This window comes from Hyposmocoma kahamanoa, unplaced genomic scaffold (assembly GCF_003589595.1).
Source record: "Hyposmocoma kahamanoa isolate Upper Pololo Valley unplaced genomic scaffold, ASM358959v1 95, whole genome shotgun sequence".
Classification (NCBI taxonomy): Eukaryota; Metazoa; Arthropoda; class Insecta; order Lepidoptera; family Cosmopterigidae; genus Hyposmocoma; species Hyposmocoma kahamanoa.
The window spans coordinates 11,856,860-11,875,651 of record NW_020654972.1 but is presented as its reverse complement, the minus strand read 5'-3'; positions in this window follow the sequence as shown (position 1 = coordinate 11,875,651).

Below are 18,792 nucleotides of genomic sequence, written 5' to 3'. Positions count from 1 at the left end.
GAAATATACATACAATAACAATTATATTTATACAGTTGGAAGGTACTCGGGTGTTGATGTAGCTCGTCTGAGAGCCGTCGCTAGATTGAAGTCGGGGCGTGATTACGTGATTTGCTGTCTCCACAGTATGGTACTCTGCTCGATGATCATTCTTTGAGGATAGCGGTAGCAATCCGATTGTGAAACAAGATGTGCGAGCCGCTGTGTATGTGTTGGGCAATGGTGAGGTTACCATGGTCACCATGGTTTAAGCTGCCAAAGGTGTGCAGGTCGTTTTCCGAGACAATACACCATAGATGATATTGTGCAATGGATTGATATCCCTTGCGTGCTCGAGCCCCCGGGCCTGAGCCCAATTGATGGCAAAAGGCCGGACGGCTAGACATTGGTTCGTCGACGATTGGTCGTCGTCTTTTGTGGGACGCAACATGTATTAGAACCCTTGCTGCGTCTCATGACTAAGACAAACTTCGTTTTTGGTTCTCACAGACAGTGAGAACCAAAAATTACATGGACAGACTCCAAATACTTGTGGAAAAAATCGTGTCGTGTCTGACTGATAACAATCTTTTCACCTACATCTAAAACATCCTATCAATATTAAACTGTGGAAACACAAATTTGGAGGTAGTAAATAGTTTTACTTTGCTTGACTTAAATATGGATTCCAATATTAATTGGAAATCACATATTCACAAAATTCGATTTAAAAAAGTCAAAATTTCATTATGCTCTATAAAAAATTTAAAAAAATTACAGACACAAACAGCGATGACGACCTATTACGTATATGCTTATGTATGGCTCAGTTATAGCTAGACGGAAAAAAATAAAGGAAAGGAGCTGCCCTATCACCAAAAATGTCCACCACAAATGGCACGTTAAGCTTACGATTTAAATCCAGCTCTATGCCCCTTACGATAAGAACGGTCCAAAGTCCAAACTGTCAAGCTTGACGTGCTCTTGACTGTAGCATAATCATAGATAAGTCAATATCGATATACAAATGTATGGCTTGAATGTTGAAACTGTTTTTTATGTTTGCAAATTTGTATACTGTAGTCAAAGTATGATTAATAAATACGAGGCTATTATTACTAGGCAAGTAATGAGCCATTTTAATCAAAATTAAATATAAAGTTACTTACCAATAAATATAACGATGGAATTGCATTATCATGTAATCTAGTTACATTCAAAGTTAAGACGTTGAAAACATAAACATTTTATTGTCTTTGTTTGACTACTGCGTGCCGTCGTGAGCCAAAAGAGATAACACTACATTGATTTATGTCAAACACGAGAATCGAAAATGCGTAACGTCATGCTAAATGCCAACTATCCTCATTTTGCCATTTTTGTAGTACCCTTTGATAACCGTTTCCGATTGTCAAAGAGAAGTACATCAAATGTCAAAACCAATATGGTCAAATGTTTTGGTGAATTATTCGCATGAATTGTAATGAACTGGACAAAAATATTGACAGTGAGAACAATTAAGTATTGATAAAAATGCAAAGTGTAAAAGGCAGTACAAAAATCGGAAATCAACCGAATGTTACATTACACCGGCATGTGTTATTACTCTATCTATAAATCATACAATGGCACAAATATCTCATGTAATTAGATTCGTTTAAATGGTTTATTCATAAGTCTTACCGAATTTTGCTTTGGTTACTACAGATTGCCTGCTTGTTAGTATATTTTGAAGATTGTTGATAACGATTATTTTGAGATAGTGTTGTTCTTGTAAGCAGACATGTTATCGATATTCTGTTATTAAAACAATTCACCACGAGGTTTTTATTATTTCATTATTATTATTTTTAAAGTCTACCTACAAATGAAAAAAGAAAGAAAGAATGGTTGGAAATTATAGGACTGCCGAACATAAACATTGGATCAAATACCGTCTTCGTTTTTTCGCTCTATTTTGAAGAGTCAAATTTTAATAGAACTTTGAATGTAACTAGATTACATGATAATGCAATTCCATCGTTACATGTATTGGTAAGTAACTTTATATTTAATTGTGATTAAAATTCCTCATTACTTGCCTAGTAATAATAGCCTCGTATTAATCATACTTTGATTACAGTAAACTACACAAATTTGCAAACATAAAACACAGTTTCAACATTCAAGCCATACATTTGCATGTACATACATATTGACTTATCTATGATTATCTATGATGAGTACAACACTAAATCCGCCATATGTGTGGTACAATTTTGGTATAAGTAGGCACGTTTATTCCATAGATATATATTGCAGCTCGTTTCCTTTATTTTTTTCCATCCTCTAAGCACATGCAAACCTCACATTCAGAAACATGTAAATTTGTCATCGGGTCAGCAGTTTACAGCGGCGGTTCAACAAAAAAATTAAAATACAGTGAATAGCGACATCTCTCGCCAGCGCTGGTAGCTGTAAAGGTGTCTAACTGGGTGATAAATCTTTCATAGATTTCTCATAGATGGCGCTACGACTAAAAAAGTCGTTGAAAAACCAAATACAAAGACACGACAACAACCACATAGAAAAAATTCGTGAAGTCCGCTGGTTCGTTCCGTGGCTTAAATGTATAGCGTCTAGCACGGTATGCTAGAAGACGTCGCCGTCGGTTCGAATCCGGCAAGGGGTCTCTTGTCAAAACGTTCCTTTGCAACTTTCACTACCTCTCATTTAAAGAATAGAATAGAATAGAATAGAATCGTTTATTTCATGTTATCAATGTCACAATATTACAATTGGAAATACAATGTCAAGGGATAACTATGATCGTCAGTAACAAAATAATAATAATAGTAATGAATATAAAATAAAGTAGTATAACTACTGCTTGTCGAATAAAATAAAATTAAAATTGTTTCAAAAGAAACTCATCGACACTGTACAATTCAATATCCAATAAAAGGATTTTTAGTCGGGTACAAAACGTTTCATCGTTTCTAACACTTTTCAGGTCTGTGGGTAGATCTTCGTAGAATCGGGGACCTATTACCCGCGGATTTCTAGTTGCAAGTTCGGTACGGTGGGCAACGGATTTTAGTGTTCCCGCGTTTCGCAACGCTCGGCCTCCGCCCGTACGTCGCTCACAAGTAGCCAAGTTTTGACGCGCATAAACTATTATATCATAAATATATTGTGAGTACATGGTCATTATATTGTATTTCTTAAAAAGGTTTCTGCAGGTCTGACCCTTTTTTATGCCTACTATTGTTCTTAGTGCACGTTTTTGAAGAATAAATACCCTAATCGACTCAGTTGAATTACCCCACAGTGTGATGCCATAAGACATCAACGAATGAAAATATGCATAATACGTCTGCCTCAATACCACATTGGAGACAAGAGGACGCAGTTTCCTCAGTGCGTATGCAGCACTTCCAAGTTTTTGACATAGAGTTTGTATATGTGACTTCCAGTTCAAATTTGAGTCTAGCGTTAAACCCAAGAATTTACAGGTGTTACATAATGGAACAATATAAATAAATATTGTCTAAACATTTTTGTCACGTAGTGTTTAATTTTTGCTTTATGTCATTACTGATTAATTGATTATTTCATTAGGTATTTCGTAGCTTTAATGTTTTATATGTGCACTATAAAGTAACCAATGTAGTAGACGGGTGAACGTTCAATCATGCTTAAAATGAAACGTACGTACAAGAACGTTACCTAATCTATGGTCGCACTGAATTAATTGCGTTGTGTTCTCGCATCTATTCTAAAATACAATGTTTTGCATTTTTTTTATTCCCGACTTCTAAAAATATACAAAAATATATTTGATAACTAGGCATAAACTGAAACGCAAAATTATACTGGCAAAGTCCATGAACGGCTCTTCGTCTTTATTGGGGCAGCTTTCGCCATCCTTCTTTCAATGAAATGCGCTGCGATACTCCGAAGTCGGTCCAAGAGCATTAAAATTTATGTCTTATTTCAATTGTAATCGTCTGCGGAGCATTTTCTAAACCTTTTTTTCAAAGTGTTACTGACTGTAGAGAGAGCTCGTCGTCTCTCACATCCCCATCATGATACGAGTGGCCAAGGTGTTCGAAATTCTCCAGCAATCTACAGGCTGATCTTTTAAATATACCTGTAGAGTTACACTTCGACCTTTTCCTCATCTGAAAACAACATTTCAGTCTGTTTAGATTTTTTTGTAAGATTCGTTTAGAAACTTGCTATTCCCGAACCTTTTTTTACGTCATTGTTCACCGCGTCTATCGTCCTTAACCGTGCGGGTTGTCTTACCGACAGTCAACTATTACGAAACTTGAATTACTCAAAACGAATCCAAAATATAAAAGTGTCGGTTACCAGTAAAACTGTAATAAACTTTATATGAGTTGTGTAAACGTGGTTCAAAAAGTGCAGTGCAAATCTCATCTACAATGAAATCTACATAGAGTTCGAAACATTCAAAACAAAAGGGCCGGCGACAAGCGAACCTGCTACCATCTGCAACCTGCACGTAACACACACGTGAGACCACAAAACCCGGCGAGAGAATCAATGGTTACTAGTTAATACTCTAACGCTTTCGTAAATCCACAACTTTTTTTATCAGAGACGCCGTTCAAACGCGTCAAACGACGATTTCTATAAATTAAGTTATTTGCTACCCCATACATTTCGGAACCAGTGCGTTATAATCACACGCAAACCATTTGGAAAATTAAACGAGACTGTATTAAAAAAGTAAAGTATAGCTGATAATAGACATTCTCCCCCTTAAGACGGTTTTTCATGCAAACTGTCAAAACCATAATTAACCATATTTCCCTTATAGAAATAAAGTCCAATAAATAATCTTCAAAACAAAACACATAAATATAAAGAAATAAATATTCACGCTGGGTAAACCCAAATTCCAAAAACCCAAAACTAGGCTCTACACGTGCACAGCTGCGTCATAAACAAATATCCAAAAGCACCGACAACAGTAACCCAACACAAGTGATGCAATTTACCTTACAGTCCTTTAACGAATTTCGAAACCCAAACATCTTTTCAAATACAACAAAAGAATCGACAATCAACTAAACGACCCACCATTTGAACGAAGATAAAAACTCAAAACTGGCTAAAGTGTCATAAAACATCTGCTACTAACAACCCAAAAACCCACGGGCACGCAGTATCACGAATAAAAACACCAAAACTGGAATCTAACTTATGTACTAACCTAACCTAGAGTAAGCTCTTTTCCACAGGTGAATCATAAAAATAATACTAAAGAAATAATGGACATTCCTACAAATATCTCAATAGTTCAAATGCAAGCGGATGGAAACTGGGTTATTCTATAGTATCTTTGCCCATCGCTACAGTGAAGATAATGAAAAGTCTTACGCCATATGTACGTTATGCAACAATACCAAGATGTACAAGGGTGGAACGAGGATATTTAATAGCAGCCGCTTAATTCTACCACATAGATGTCAAAGTATATCAACGAAATGACACGGATGATTTCCATGCTATCCTTAGAAAGAGAGCTTCATTAATAAGTCGTATCCGTTGCGGCACGAATGAGATTCTGCGCGTTGTGGCTGGTAGAGTGGATTGCCCGATCATGCTACATTGCATGAAACTGCATTTAAAACCATGTCGATTTATTTATTTTATTTATTTATTTATTTATTTAATTTAATTTGTTTAATTATTCTAATTATCTAAGCTAATATTATAACTGTAAAATATGGACTGTAGTTGTCTGAGAATAAATGATTTTTGATTTGATTTGATTACATTTTACATTTAAATTAATGACATCGAACTCGAGTTGGTAACCTCAGCGCGTAATCTCGGACTAGTCTTGGATAGTGAACAAAGATATGTAGAGCACATAAATATTAAAATTAGAAACGGTTTTTTCAAGTTAAAAATTCTTTATAAAATTAGACAATATCTTAAAGAGGATATTCGCCTTCTTTTGACGGACCTATTTGTGTTATCGCCTTTTAATTATTGTGCTTCCGTTTATGGCCCTAGAATAAACAGCAATACCGAGAGAGCAATACAGCGAATACAGAATGCATGCATCCGTTTTTGCTATAACGTACCAAAAAGACGGCACATCACGCCATAGCTCAATTCCAGAATAATCCTTAACATGAGCGCCAGAAGAGAACTACAATACGCCTGTACAATTCACAGAATAATCTGGAACAAAAAACCAGAATATCTTTTTGAGAAAGTTACCTGGAAAAAAGATTGCTTAAACCGGAACCTCCGCTCTGCCGCTCATAATAAGTTGAAGATTCAGGCACACAAATCAGCGCGATTTAGGGGATGTTTCAGATTTAATGCAGCAAAAATTTGGAATGATCTCCCCCCGCCTTTAAGGCATAAAATGACTGTGGACACTTTTAGAAATAAATATAAAACAGCATTAATTAAGAAGCAGTTTGCTGCAGTAAATCTGAAACACGCTTACTGGAAGTTGTTGCCATTGAAGGATTTCTTCCCTTAGATTACATACACAGAGATACAGACACCCCCACACACCACACACACACACACACACACACACACACACACACACACATACACACACACACACATACACACACACACACACACACGCGCGCGCGCACACACACACATATATACACACACACACACATATACACACACACACACACACACACACATACACACACACACGCACACACGCACACACACACACATTCACACACATGCCTGGAATAGCACTAGGATTACCTTACCCGATTTCACTATATTTCGCTTGTTTTTTCTTTATTTTCTTTATTTTTTATGAAATTTATTGACTGATTTTATTACTAATATCAAAGAAAGTACATATATATGTTCGTATTTAGATAAATAGTATGTTAGATTTAAATTGATACATAATAGCCCTGTCCTCGATACTATTATCCCGCATTCCATCTAAGGGAGAAGGGGGTGACTGAAAACCAGCGCTGCAACTGTCATCAACAGGCGCAGCACCAGCTGAGACACCTCCTTTTGCCTCCTGTTTATTACGTCATTTAATATAAGTTTATTTGTCATTTAAGTTTTATTTATTATCGTTTTTTTTTTGTACAAGTTCTGTTTACATTGGAGGCAATAAAGAGATTTTATTATTATTATTATTATTTTTATTATTATTTACGTTACATTACCTTTACAAGAAAAAAGCAACCCTTTCTATGCAATTATAGTTTTAATGGCTGGTGCCATAATCAAACGCGTTACTCAGGTTAGAGATCTTGGATAATCCTTGACACTGAATTAAATTTTAATTCTCATATCGAAAAAGTTATCTCAAAATCCTTTAAACTGTTGGGTTTTATTTTACGTGTCTCTCAGCATTTTCGTAATGCTCTTACTTTTAAAACATTGTATTCATCGTTTGTGAGAAGTGTCTTAGAATTTGGAAGTGTACTTTGGAACCCTCGCTATAATTTATTATGATTAACTTTATCGTAAAAAAGTGCAGAAAAAAAATATCAAGAGCCTTTGTTACCGGACTGGAGCAGAGTATGTTAATTATGACACTTCATGCAAGGAATTTAAAGTTCCTTTCTTACACAATAGGAGAAATTTTATTGATTCGTTTTACTTGTACAAATTATTAAATAATTACATCGATTCACCGGATCTTTTATAAAAAATTGGCCTTAAAGTTCCCTCTTGCATCACCTTGCGCTCTAAAGCCACTCTCTGTTTGTTACATTTAGGAATTAGTTTAAGTAAAACTCGCAAATAACCGTTCACCGTTTAATGGTCGGCAACAGACTGACAATAGTCTTTTTATGATTTACCCACATACACTATACTGTTGTAAATTCAGTAGGATAAACTCCCACAGAAATGGTTTCTTTAGGCGCTCTTTGGATTTTTATTTTATTTTAGTTTTTGTTAATGGGTATATTAATTTTGATTTATTACCAGTCTGTTGATGACTGTTTGCTCACTTAAAAAAAAACAACACTTCTGCAAAAACCAATGATGCAATGGATAGCATCAACCTTACCTACAATATAAACCACTACATAGTCCTGTAATCAGTCGGATCTCCGAGTACTCTACAACACAATGCATGACCGATACAGATTTATCCAAACTACAGGCCCTCTAAAACAAACTGCCTCACTGGAAAATATAAAAATAGCTACCTGGAACGTACGAGGTGCAGCAACGCCAACAAAAAAGCAAACATAGATGTCCAATTAGAAAACAAAGTAATTCACATAGTTTTGCTTGCAAGAAGCTAACATGAACACGGGAACACATACATCAAAACATTATAACGGGTACCTGAGCAAACAGAACAAAAGCCGCGACTTAGCAATATTGGTACGAAAATATACTGATGTTCAAATGAAATCTATCACAGAAGACTACCAGAGAATGACAACCACAATAACTAGAAAATACACTAAGAAATGGTACATAATCACGACCCACATACTAAACGCTTCATCCAAACTGCCGAAAGCATTTTCAGCACTCCAAAAACTCATAAAAAACTAACCGAGCCAATCGACAAAGATTATAGCAGGGGATTTCAACTCATACATAGTCAAAGACTGCTTGAAGGTCGCAAAAAACGCTAAGCTTGTCTCCAAAAACCTATTTCATGAAACAACCAACGACAACGTCGAAATATTCCTGAATCTAATCAGAACAGAAAATCTCAGACGTATCCAACGTCATTTGGCCGAAAATCTTGCAAAGTTAGTTGGCAATCCGGAACCAGACATCCACAGCTAAACCATATTATCACATCTATAAAACTACCTCCCATCTTCAACTTCATTGCAGGTGCACATACTGAGAACATTACTGACCAAACAATAATTTTTAACGAGGTAAATTACCAACGACTTAAACCGAAAAAACGTAGCATACATCAACATTGTCGGTGGTTGTATCTTAACCACCGACAATGTTCACCACCGACATGACAACAAAGAATTTAACCACAAAAGTTTGACTATCACCTGATACGAGGAAAGAATACGGTAACCAAATTCAAAACGAAGTACGGGAAATACTTTTAAAAACCAAAATGGACAGTAATGGTTTGATTTCCTGGGACTCGATACTAGAAATCATGTAGACACTTTATCTATCCACCTTAACATAAACAAAGAGCACCGAGTTGCCATCGCACGATTACAAAAAGCGAAATTTTTAAAAAACAGATACCCTTCAGACCCCACGTTCTCTAAACAACTGACGAAATGTAGGGCAAAACTGCAAAAAATAGAAAATGAGGCGGATGAAAAAGAATGTCAATTTTTTTTTCAAGTGCTTCGAGAAAATGTCGCTAGCTAGCTAAAGGAATGAAATTTACCTGTCACTATTACAGGAAATTAAAATTCAACGAGAAACGAAAACAAAATCAACATTTCATACCAATATCCAATTGGGAAAAGGAACTAGCCGCATCGGAAGGCCCTCACGTGACAACGATTCCAGTTGAAGTCCAATTCGGAACTCGCCGAAAACATGAATGAGGGAATATTTCAGGAAATAATCATTAAAATGAAAAAAGGCACCGCGCCTGGAACGGATCAATTAGTAGCCGAATTATTTAAGGCAAACTCGCCGGAGCTTATATAACATATATAAATTTGGCCTGAAAACAAAACAGCACATGTTTTGTTCCATCAAGTTGGATCCGAACGGTACAAGTCCCTATTCCAGAATTCACACCCCAAAAACAGCAATGATTACAGAAGAATATCTATTTGCAACACGGGCTGTAGGCTATATGCAAACTTCCTATTGCAAAGACTAGATGCGACTATAGCAGAACTAGGAAATTACCAAGCAGCATTCCTCTAAAATGGATCAACAAAGGGCCACATTTTTGCGCTCAAGCGAATACTTGTGCAGTCTTGGATGTAAGGCAAACGTATAATAATAATAACCCGTGTGCGTTGAGTGTGTACTTAAGATAGCCCCGCATCAGGGAAAACCCTGTGTTGCGGGTGCCCTGGACACACACGTAGACAGCCACAAATTACACCCAAACTCACGAGAGAAATAAATGTAGGCTATACAAATATTTCTCCCGACCCGGGAATCGAACCTGGGACCTCTACGTGGCAGTCCGGCATGGTAACCGTTCGGCCACAGAGGCAGTATATACATACTTACATTAGACATTGGGAAAGCTTTTGACTCTGTAAACCTAAACTCACTCCGGGATCTACTTCTTACTAGAAGGATTAAAATAGACAGAACTAACTAAAGATAAGGATAAATTTAGGCAAGAAGTTGAAGACATACATAAAATTCCGGAAACCGACACCGGATCAGAAGGGGAAAGACATGATACAACTCGAGCTCTATGGACGAGAACACATCCTCACACAGGAGAATCCACTAAGGCAACACGAAGCCCAACACCATCAACGCTCATTCCTAACAACACTACCTAACCACCTACCCAAATACCTACCTACCCCTACTACCTACTTTCTGTCACGCGCTGCATAGCCGGCTGGAATCTGGCCACCGGTTGCGGCAGGTTGGGCTTCCCCTCCACAATCCCGGGCGTGTCACTCGCTGAAACTGTGCCGCCTGGTATATCCGGCTTGTCCGGGTGAGATTTGCTCTGGCTGGGTGTGGTGCCAATGAGCAATGAGCAAGATTCGTTTAGAAACTTTTCCAAGTAAAATGTTAAAGCTCCCAAATTTTTTTAGCTTATTTTTTAGTAATTTTTTAAAATTTTTAATTTTTAATTCTCTTTGAAATCACAAAGCCACCGTGGTTTAACCTATCGCCTCTCAAGCAGAGGCTTGAAAATCAGAACATTGTCTCAGAATTCATATGCGAAACATTTGAAGTTTACTATGCGCTTTTCGGTGAAGGAAAATATCGTGGTGAAACGTGCAAGTCGAACAAGGTTCACAACCCTCGGAAAATAGGCGAATTTCCCAACGCGCAACGAGCCAGTGTGGCGGATCATGGACAGACCCGTGCCCAGCGGCGAGGCGTATAAATGAATTGATCATTTGAATACAACACGGATAGTGCAAAAAATTTTAAATACGAATTATGTTACGAAGTGGTACTATTTAATAAGGAACGCAGATATATTTTTGTACTGCCATTCCGCAGTGGATATTTAACGTGGCAAATGAACCATGTGACGACCGGAAGTTCAAGGTGAACGATGACGAGTTAGGGCAGATATTATTGTGGAAGCCTACGTATAGATTGCAATCTGTGGAGGAATTAGCAGCATGATTACTTGTAACTATACCCAAAATACTGACCCATTAGCGCCATTCAAGGCATTTGCTAATTATAACAGTCACAGAAGAGTCGCGGCGTAACAGTTCGACCTGGCAAACTTATGTGGTATTCAGGAGTGCCTTATTAAAGGAAATGCTGGAATTCCGACAACTTTTTGTCTTTTCGCGACTTATTATTATTATTTTTCCTTAATGGCGGCCACTACGCTTGAGCCAGTGTCCGTTTTGATACGTTCGTTGCTTTCAATTCGTGTTTGCTTACAATCATGTGGGCTTTCTAGATTACTGGGAAGTTGGCACCCCCTAAACGGTAACCAGAAACGACCTGTATAGGTCGTTAGTATATCGTTAGTATAGGTTAGTATTCCCACTCTCGACGCAAGTGTACCCGGGAATAATGATTTTTTTAACTTTTTGGAGTGGTCAACTTCACACTGCCACCTTAACACGGCTTTTAATGATTCTTTTTGCGGCAATCGTTAGTATATCGTAAGTATACTCACACTCGTCGTAAGTATATTTGGATATATATGTATATTGTTTTTAAAAAACAAAGTCTCTTTTTTTGCAAACGGACCCGAAAACGGCTTGCGTAGTCCATAGCAAATCATTAGTATATGTTAGTATCCCCACATTCGACGGTATTGTCCCAAGAGAACAATGATAAAAAAAACATAACAATTTATTAGCAGAGTTGTTCAAAAAACGCACGTGACATCGTTGATGTCTTTAGTATTAAGCAAAAAATCTGACATCATTGATGACTTTTTGTACACGCGTGTCGCTTACCATCAGGCGCGCGACATGTTCGTCCCGTCACTTGATATTATAAAAAAAGTATAAAATATACATTAGAGAAAAGAACCACACGTTTTACGTATCTATATATGTTAAGTCAAGAATCATGCGCCAAATGACTTGGTCGTCCACGTGATTTAAAAAATATACAATTTTAAATACAAATACAGACTCCCGCACTTTGATTATTGTTTTTATGTATTCTTGATAATAATATCAAGAACAATATACATAAAAACTATAATTATATCTCAATATACCTATATTGTCGTAAGAAAATAAACAAACTTATGACTATTATTAATTTGGTAGAGCTCACCTGGATAAAGTAATGTAACGTATAAATTAAAAACAAAATTCACATGGCCACCGCGATTTCTCGTAATTCAGTGGAAAACAAATGGTGTTAAACACTAGCTGTCACTCTCACAGACCCGTGTTAGTATTGTTGGAGAATTATCGGCAGTACTATGAACATAACTCGTTTCGTACGTTACAAAAATCCACCTTCAACCAATGAGTCACTTTCTCAAAAATAAACCTTTTTATAGTTTCGATGATACATAATGCACTTGGCATCTCCGCCGCTAGACTGGAGAGCTAGTAGAGGATGAGTTTGCCGACAAGCAGTAATGCTCACATTACTGCTTGTCGGCAGAAGTAGGTAAGATGGCAGTATCTACCGGGATAACACTTTCACAAGGAGCTCTACGTGGCTCTACTGCTATTAAAATGCTTCTCATACATAACATCGGTTAAATGAAAACTCTTCATACCATCTACAATACGGTTTACTACTAGTAAGGGTTATTTCAGTAAATTGTTCGGCAGTGCTTAAATTTCTTAAGTGCCTGTAAAAAACTTGTGCTATCTGTGGCCAAATATCTTCGAAGCAAAGCGAAAAAACGTAAAGGTTTCGAGAAATTCTAAATTCATTCGCAAGTAAATATCTACCCATTTCACACAAACAAATATGCGCAAAGTATCAAAGCGCTACCCGTGTCTATAGGGAGTTTTTTGTTTCTGACCGTTTGAAGAGTGTAGTGTATATCGTATATAGTGTAGTGTGTAGCGGACTACATACACTACAGACTATATAGTCTGTAGTGTATATAGTCCGCAAGAAACTTAGGTGCATAGGGCGTAGTACGCATAAGCGAAGTGCTGTCCGTCCAATTGTATTTAAAGAATGCCGGGATCGCAGCGTAAATGGCCTGTCTTCCCTATCTAGAGACAGCGGTAATGGTAAGCCCCTAACCTTTTGTTTCAGTTATTTTACACGATTGTAGCGATCTATTAGATCACTGCCAACGATGTTTGTCGTCGTCAAATTTTGAGAATCAACGATTCTTTACGTTACCAATTGTTACAAGCAGCTGTCTAATCTGTTTAACAATCGTGTGATGTGCAATGCTATTTCGACTTTCACAAAGAAAAACGTGATGTTAGTATCAGTTTCATGAGACAGCGGCGACGGCGAGGGCGATGCTGTGCGCAATGTCGTCGGGCCGCAACCTTGCGCCTTCAAGTGGGTCAATGCACTTACATCGCGAAACGGCCGCCACTGACCGTATCTGTTATTTTCTCTGCGAGAACCTTCACCCGAATGCCGCACCGACGCTGCCAACCAAATTTTACGCCCCAACGGCGGCGGCCGCCGATGTCAACGCGGTATTAAAGCCAATGAAACCCATTACTGATGAAACTAATTTATTAGGAAACCTACGTACAAATTGCTTACAAGTTAATATAAAAATAACAAGACTTTTTAACACCAACAATTAGATACCACAAGCTCACAAACTTAACTAAAACATCACAGGCAGGTTATGGTAGCGATAGTACGTTTATGTACAGCAACGCGGTATCGTTATACGCGTCCGCTACCAATAAATAAGTTATTATGGCGGGTGCAAGCAGCAGCGCGGTCACGCCCATGGGCGTCTCGGGCTCGGGTCGTGCAAGTGCACATCAGTGGCATGCAGGTACCGTTTGTTGTAACCGCTTTCGCGCACATGCGCTCGTGGACTTAGCTGGTCACTACGCTCGCTGGAGTCAGCGCGCTGCTGCTCGCCCTCGCGCTCCCGCTCGTCAGTCCGCTCTGGGTCTTCCACAAGTCGCTGTCTCTCATCGTCTGCTCGGCCGCTGTCATCGATGTGTCCAGAGTTGTCGGAGCGGCCCGAATCGTCGGAGCGGCCCGAGTCGTCGGAGCGGCCCGAATCGTCGGAGCGGCCCGAGTCGTCTGAGCGGCCCGAGTCATCGAGGCGCTCCTCCTCACCGATTCGCTCGGGATCCTCACGAAGTCTCTCGTGGTCATCGAGAAAGTCGCCGTTTCTGTCTTTTTGTGAAGATTGTTCGAGGCGCTCTACGTCCGAGTCAGACTGTTGCAATTCCGCATGTAACTTTTTTTCGTCGGAATGGGGAAGTTCTTCGTCGAAGTAGTCGTACTCTTCTACGCCAATAGGATTGTCATCATAGGTGTCGCGTTTGTGACGTCGTTGCTTGCGCCTATGGCGACGGGGCCGATCTGTTCGCTCCACAGGGACGGTGTTTTCCCCCTCCGAGTCCGAATAGTCCGAATTTCCAAAATCTTCTTCCCGCTCTTCACTTGTGTCGCGGTCTGGAGTGCGGTTTAATTTCTTTGGCCGTTTTTCACGATAAATTGGCGGCACGCGCACGGTCACCGTATCTATCTGGCCGGGATTCTGCTCGGTGGGTGGCAGCACGCGTGGTCGCAGCGGTCGGTGAGGGTCCTCCGTGGTGGTGGTGCGCTCGTACTCGTCGTCAACGTCCGTGCGCGCACGCTGTAGGCTCTCGTGCGTGTCACTTCTCCGCCGTAGCTGGTTAGCAAGGTAACGGTCGCCAAAGTGCACGTTTCTATAATGTGTCGGGTTATCGAGATCTTTGTTTTTCTTATCCCAGAATTTTCCTACGGCTGAGCCGAATTCGCGCATCGCCTTGTCCCGTGATTCCTGGATTTCCTCGTAGTCGTCATCCTCCTGCTGCTGCGCCTGGTCCTCTTCGTCGTAAGCAAGATAGTCTTCGGCGGCGTGATTGATCTGCTGCGGGTCGAGCCGAGCTGCATCGACGGTGTTGACATGCCGAGCCACACCATCGCGGACCACAAACGCGTCGACATAGACGCGAGGTGTGCGCGGCTCGGCGACCGGCAGGCGAGCTGCACGCGGTTCTATGGCGATTGGAACTGCCTGTTGCTGTAAATCATCGGCCAGCGCTTCCTGTGGCGCGGGCGATGGCCGCTCGCGATTGATATTGAAACTAAACCGTAAATTAGAGGAAATAGTTTCGACTGCATCCTTCGGCGGTGGAGACGCGCATGGTGCTGGAGTGGAGGGATTCGCGCGAGGTCTCGCGCACGGCGGTGCTGGAGGCGGAGGCGGCGGTGGTGGTGGAGGGCGCGGTTTCGGAGGCGCTGCACGCGGTTTGGGGCAGGGCGGAGGAGAACGCGGGCGCGGTGGCGGAGGCGGCGGAGGTCTGCACGGCGGTGGTGCTGCACGCGGTGCGCCGCAGGGCTGCGGGGGCGAAGCTGGGCCAGCCTGCAGCGGTGTGTCTATACCGGGCACAGGTGCCAGTGGTGGTGGGAACGCCGCCGCCTCTTGTGCCGGTTTACGTTGAATGTTGTAGCCGAGAACGTCGGCGAGTCCACGGAATACTATATCGCCGAAAGTTCGTTTTTTTCGCACGATGGGCTCGTGTTCACCGTCGTTTTCGATAATTGTGTCATTGTCGCCAACCACGTAGGTGCGGTTGCCTGCGACCATCGTGTCTTTACCCACAACGTACGTGTTGTTGCCTAGCACGATTATATCGTCGGGTAGAACTACTGTGGCGTCCGTAGTGTCAGGCGGCGGCCCGCTGCCTGTGCCCTTCGCGGCTCGGCTGGCGGCGGCCAACAGCAGCAACAGCGTTGCGGCGGCGCGCATGTCGGCGCGACTCGGTAGAGTGTCGCGCGGGAGGGCGACGCGCGCGGTTTTGTCGCGCCACGCGTTGCCCAAGAGTCCGTCACGCACCGCCGCACCCGCCCCGACACCAGCTCACTCGCAGCCCCCTGAGTTCATTTAATCGTGTGTCTAACTGCTTTAAGCATATATGTAAGTTAATCTTACCTTCAGTGGACATTTCGAATCTGTGTTGCCTCACAAAATAACTAATTCAGCAGTCCTCTTCATCTGCTCCACATAAGAGTGGTGTTTCCGCAGCTGTCGACTTGGTGCAGTCTCAACTTATGTCATTGAGCTCATCAATGATTCTTAAGCAACGTTACGTCGAATTATCCATCGTATTTAACTCTCAATTTGTTTTAAGCAGTAACATTCAATTACACCACGATTTACTGCAATCAAAAAGTGGTCAATTCTATTCTGCGATTGCGTAACTCCAAATTGAACGAATTGACTCTATTACTTTTCAAAGTCTTCTATCGTATTATGTTTTATTTTTATAAAACTCTGCTTTCTATTGTGGTAAGGTTGCCCCCGTACTACACAGTTCCTTCGTTTTGTCGCTGTTTTTATTAAAAACAAAAATATTATGATATTTCTGGGGCCACCTAAATTGTAGTAAATTGATCGTCGTGCATTTGAGTGCAACGTAAATGTCACTCGGATACCTACTTTAGACGGCGAGTAGGGCTGTCGACAGCGTAGACGCAGGCGCATTGCGTCAGCCACAACTAATTTTCTCTCCGCCTAAGCGGCTGATTGACTCATTCATTTTGATTGTTATTGTTTACTTTCAACAGCTCTACTTCGCGCCTGCGCCTCTGCTACGCACTGAGTTAAACCAATAGTTTACTTTCAAGTAGTTTGTTTCTCTTCTGGGAGAGCGAATCGAAATGTACAGCTGACTAAATATGCTTTGAAGCAAGTTGATAATTACTGTAATAAGTAGATATCTCAGCGAAATGCGTTTAATAGGTTCCTAAGTAACACACGTAAAAGACGTTTGTTCATCGTAATATCGTGGCATAGAATTTGATATAAACCCCTGCGTGCAGTTGTCTTTACATATTTTAATCAAATTATTTGACAGAAACAATTGTACTTACCTACGGTTAGGAAATTTCAGACGTGTCACGTACTGGTTGGTTTCAAAAACATTGTTGAAGAGAAAAATGTACCAATTCTGCTCTGATAAGCCGAAAAGCGCCATCTCATCATCATCGTAAATTTTGAGAAAAGTGACTTTCTGTAAATAGTATTTTCGCACCTTCAAAACAAAATCTTTTCAAATCAAACATATAATATATAATATAATATAAATCTGTTAAAACTTATTTAAACATATTTTTATGACGAATAGATTTATTGACATACCTAAATTATCCATAAATTGTACCATTATACCTATTTCGTGAGATACTGCTATTTTGATTGTAAAGTAAGGTTTCAAAAATCGAGATATAAAAATTCTTCTTAGTGGTTTTTTCAATATTTTAAGTTAGATAGCGCTATTTCCATTATACCATTAGATGCGAAATTATTGTTTTTTTATACCATTAATAAATATAGCTATTTAATTATAAAAAAAGTAAAATCTCTCAGCGATAGCGCCTTTCGGCTTAGCAGGACAGAACCGGTAAGAAAACAGATAAATAAATGGGCTCATCGCTCTCTATCGATGGCGAGTCTGGCGAGGACTTCTTACAACATGAAACACGACCAATACAACTCGGAAGTGATCGTCCGTTCCTTGAAAGTGAAAGTAATTTTATTTTAACGACTTGTTAAAGCGGCATTGAAATACTTCTGGGAATTTCTGCAGGCGTCGGGAAAACCGCCGTTGCGCAAGCGTCGGGTCAAGGCGTGTGCGGCAAAGCATGATCTAGCTTAACGTGACCATTTATTTTTTTTCACTCAGAGAAGGGCCTACAAATTTATTATTGTTTAAAAATAAAAATCATGTTATTCTAGTTATGAAATGTTTAATGATTAAAAATGAAGCAAAATCTAATCGTACTATATTTTTCGAATGAGCAAATTTACTTTAGGCTTACACAGCGATGTCTAATTGTGTTTTTTCACCGGGCCGTAATATTTTTTGACTGGAACGTTACTTAGTGTAAGGCGGACATAAAATGTACTTAATTATTTTCATAATAATATACTTTGTGTTCTAATCTGTTACTTTCTTAGCTGTGACATAATTAATTGTCAAATCATGACCAGGTTTTCCTGTACAAGTAGCTACGGGAAGTCTGGGTTGTCCGAAAGTATTATCGAGAATCGCAAATACTGTTCCACGTCCCAACTCAAGGAGGCAACTTAGCAAACTTTTTCACGTGTCCTTTTTCCCAAGACAAATTTATGAGCGACTCCTCGGTGTCTAGGATGCTTTCCAACTACAATAGCCTGAATACAGATCGTCGTGCTGATCTTTACTTATATTTTGACAGTTTACCCCGTAATAAGTACAAAGTTGTCGCGGCCCACTCATCAAATATTGGTAGGTTCACTTGGAGAATGGAAAAATATGCTTATTAAATTTAGTTTTTTTTTGTTTTTCAATTTTATTTTTTTATATTTTTTATTTAACATTTTTAATCTGATGTCAACAATAGAAATTAAAAGTATAATTTAATAAAATAATTTATGAATTTTTGCATGTTGTTTTTAAGTTATTATGGCAATGATGTGTTCGGCTGTAATTGGCTCACACACTGGTCTTGTATTATCACAAAAATGTAATATGTAAATGTTAAGTGTGTTAAGCT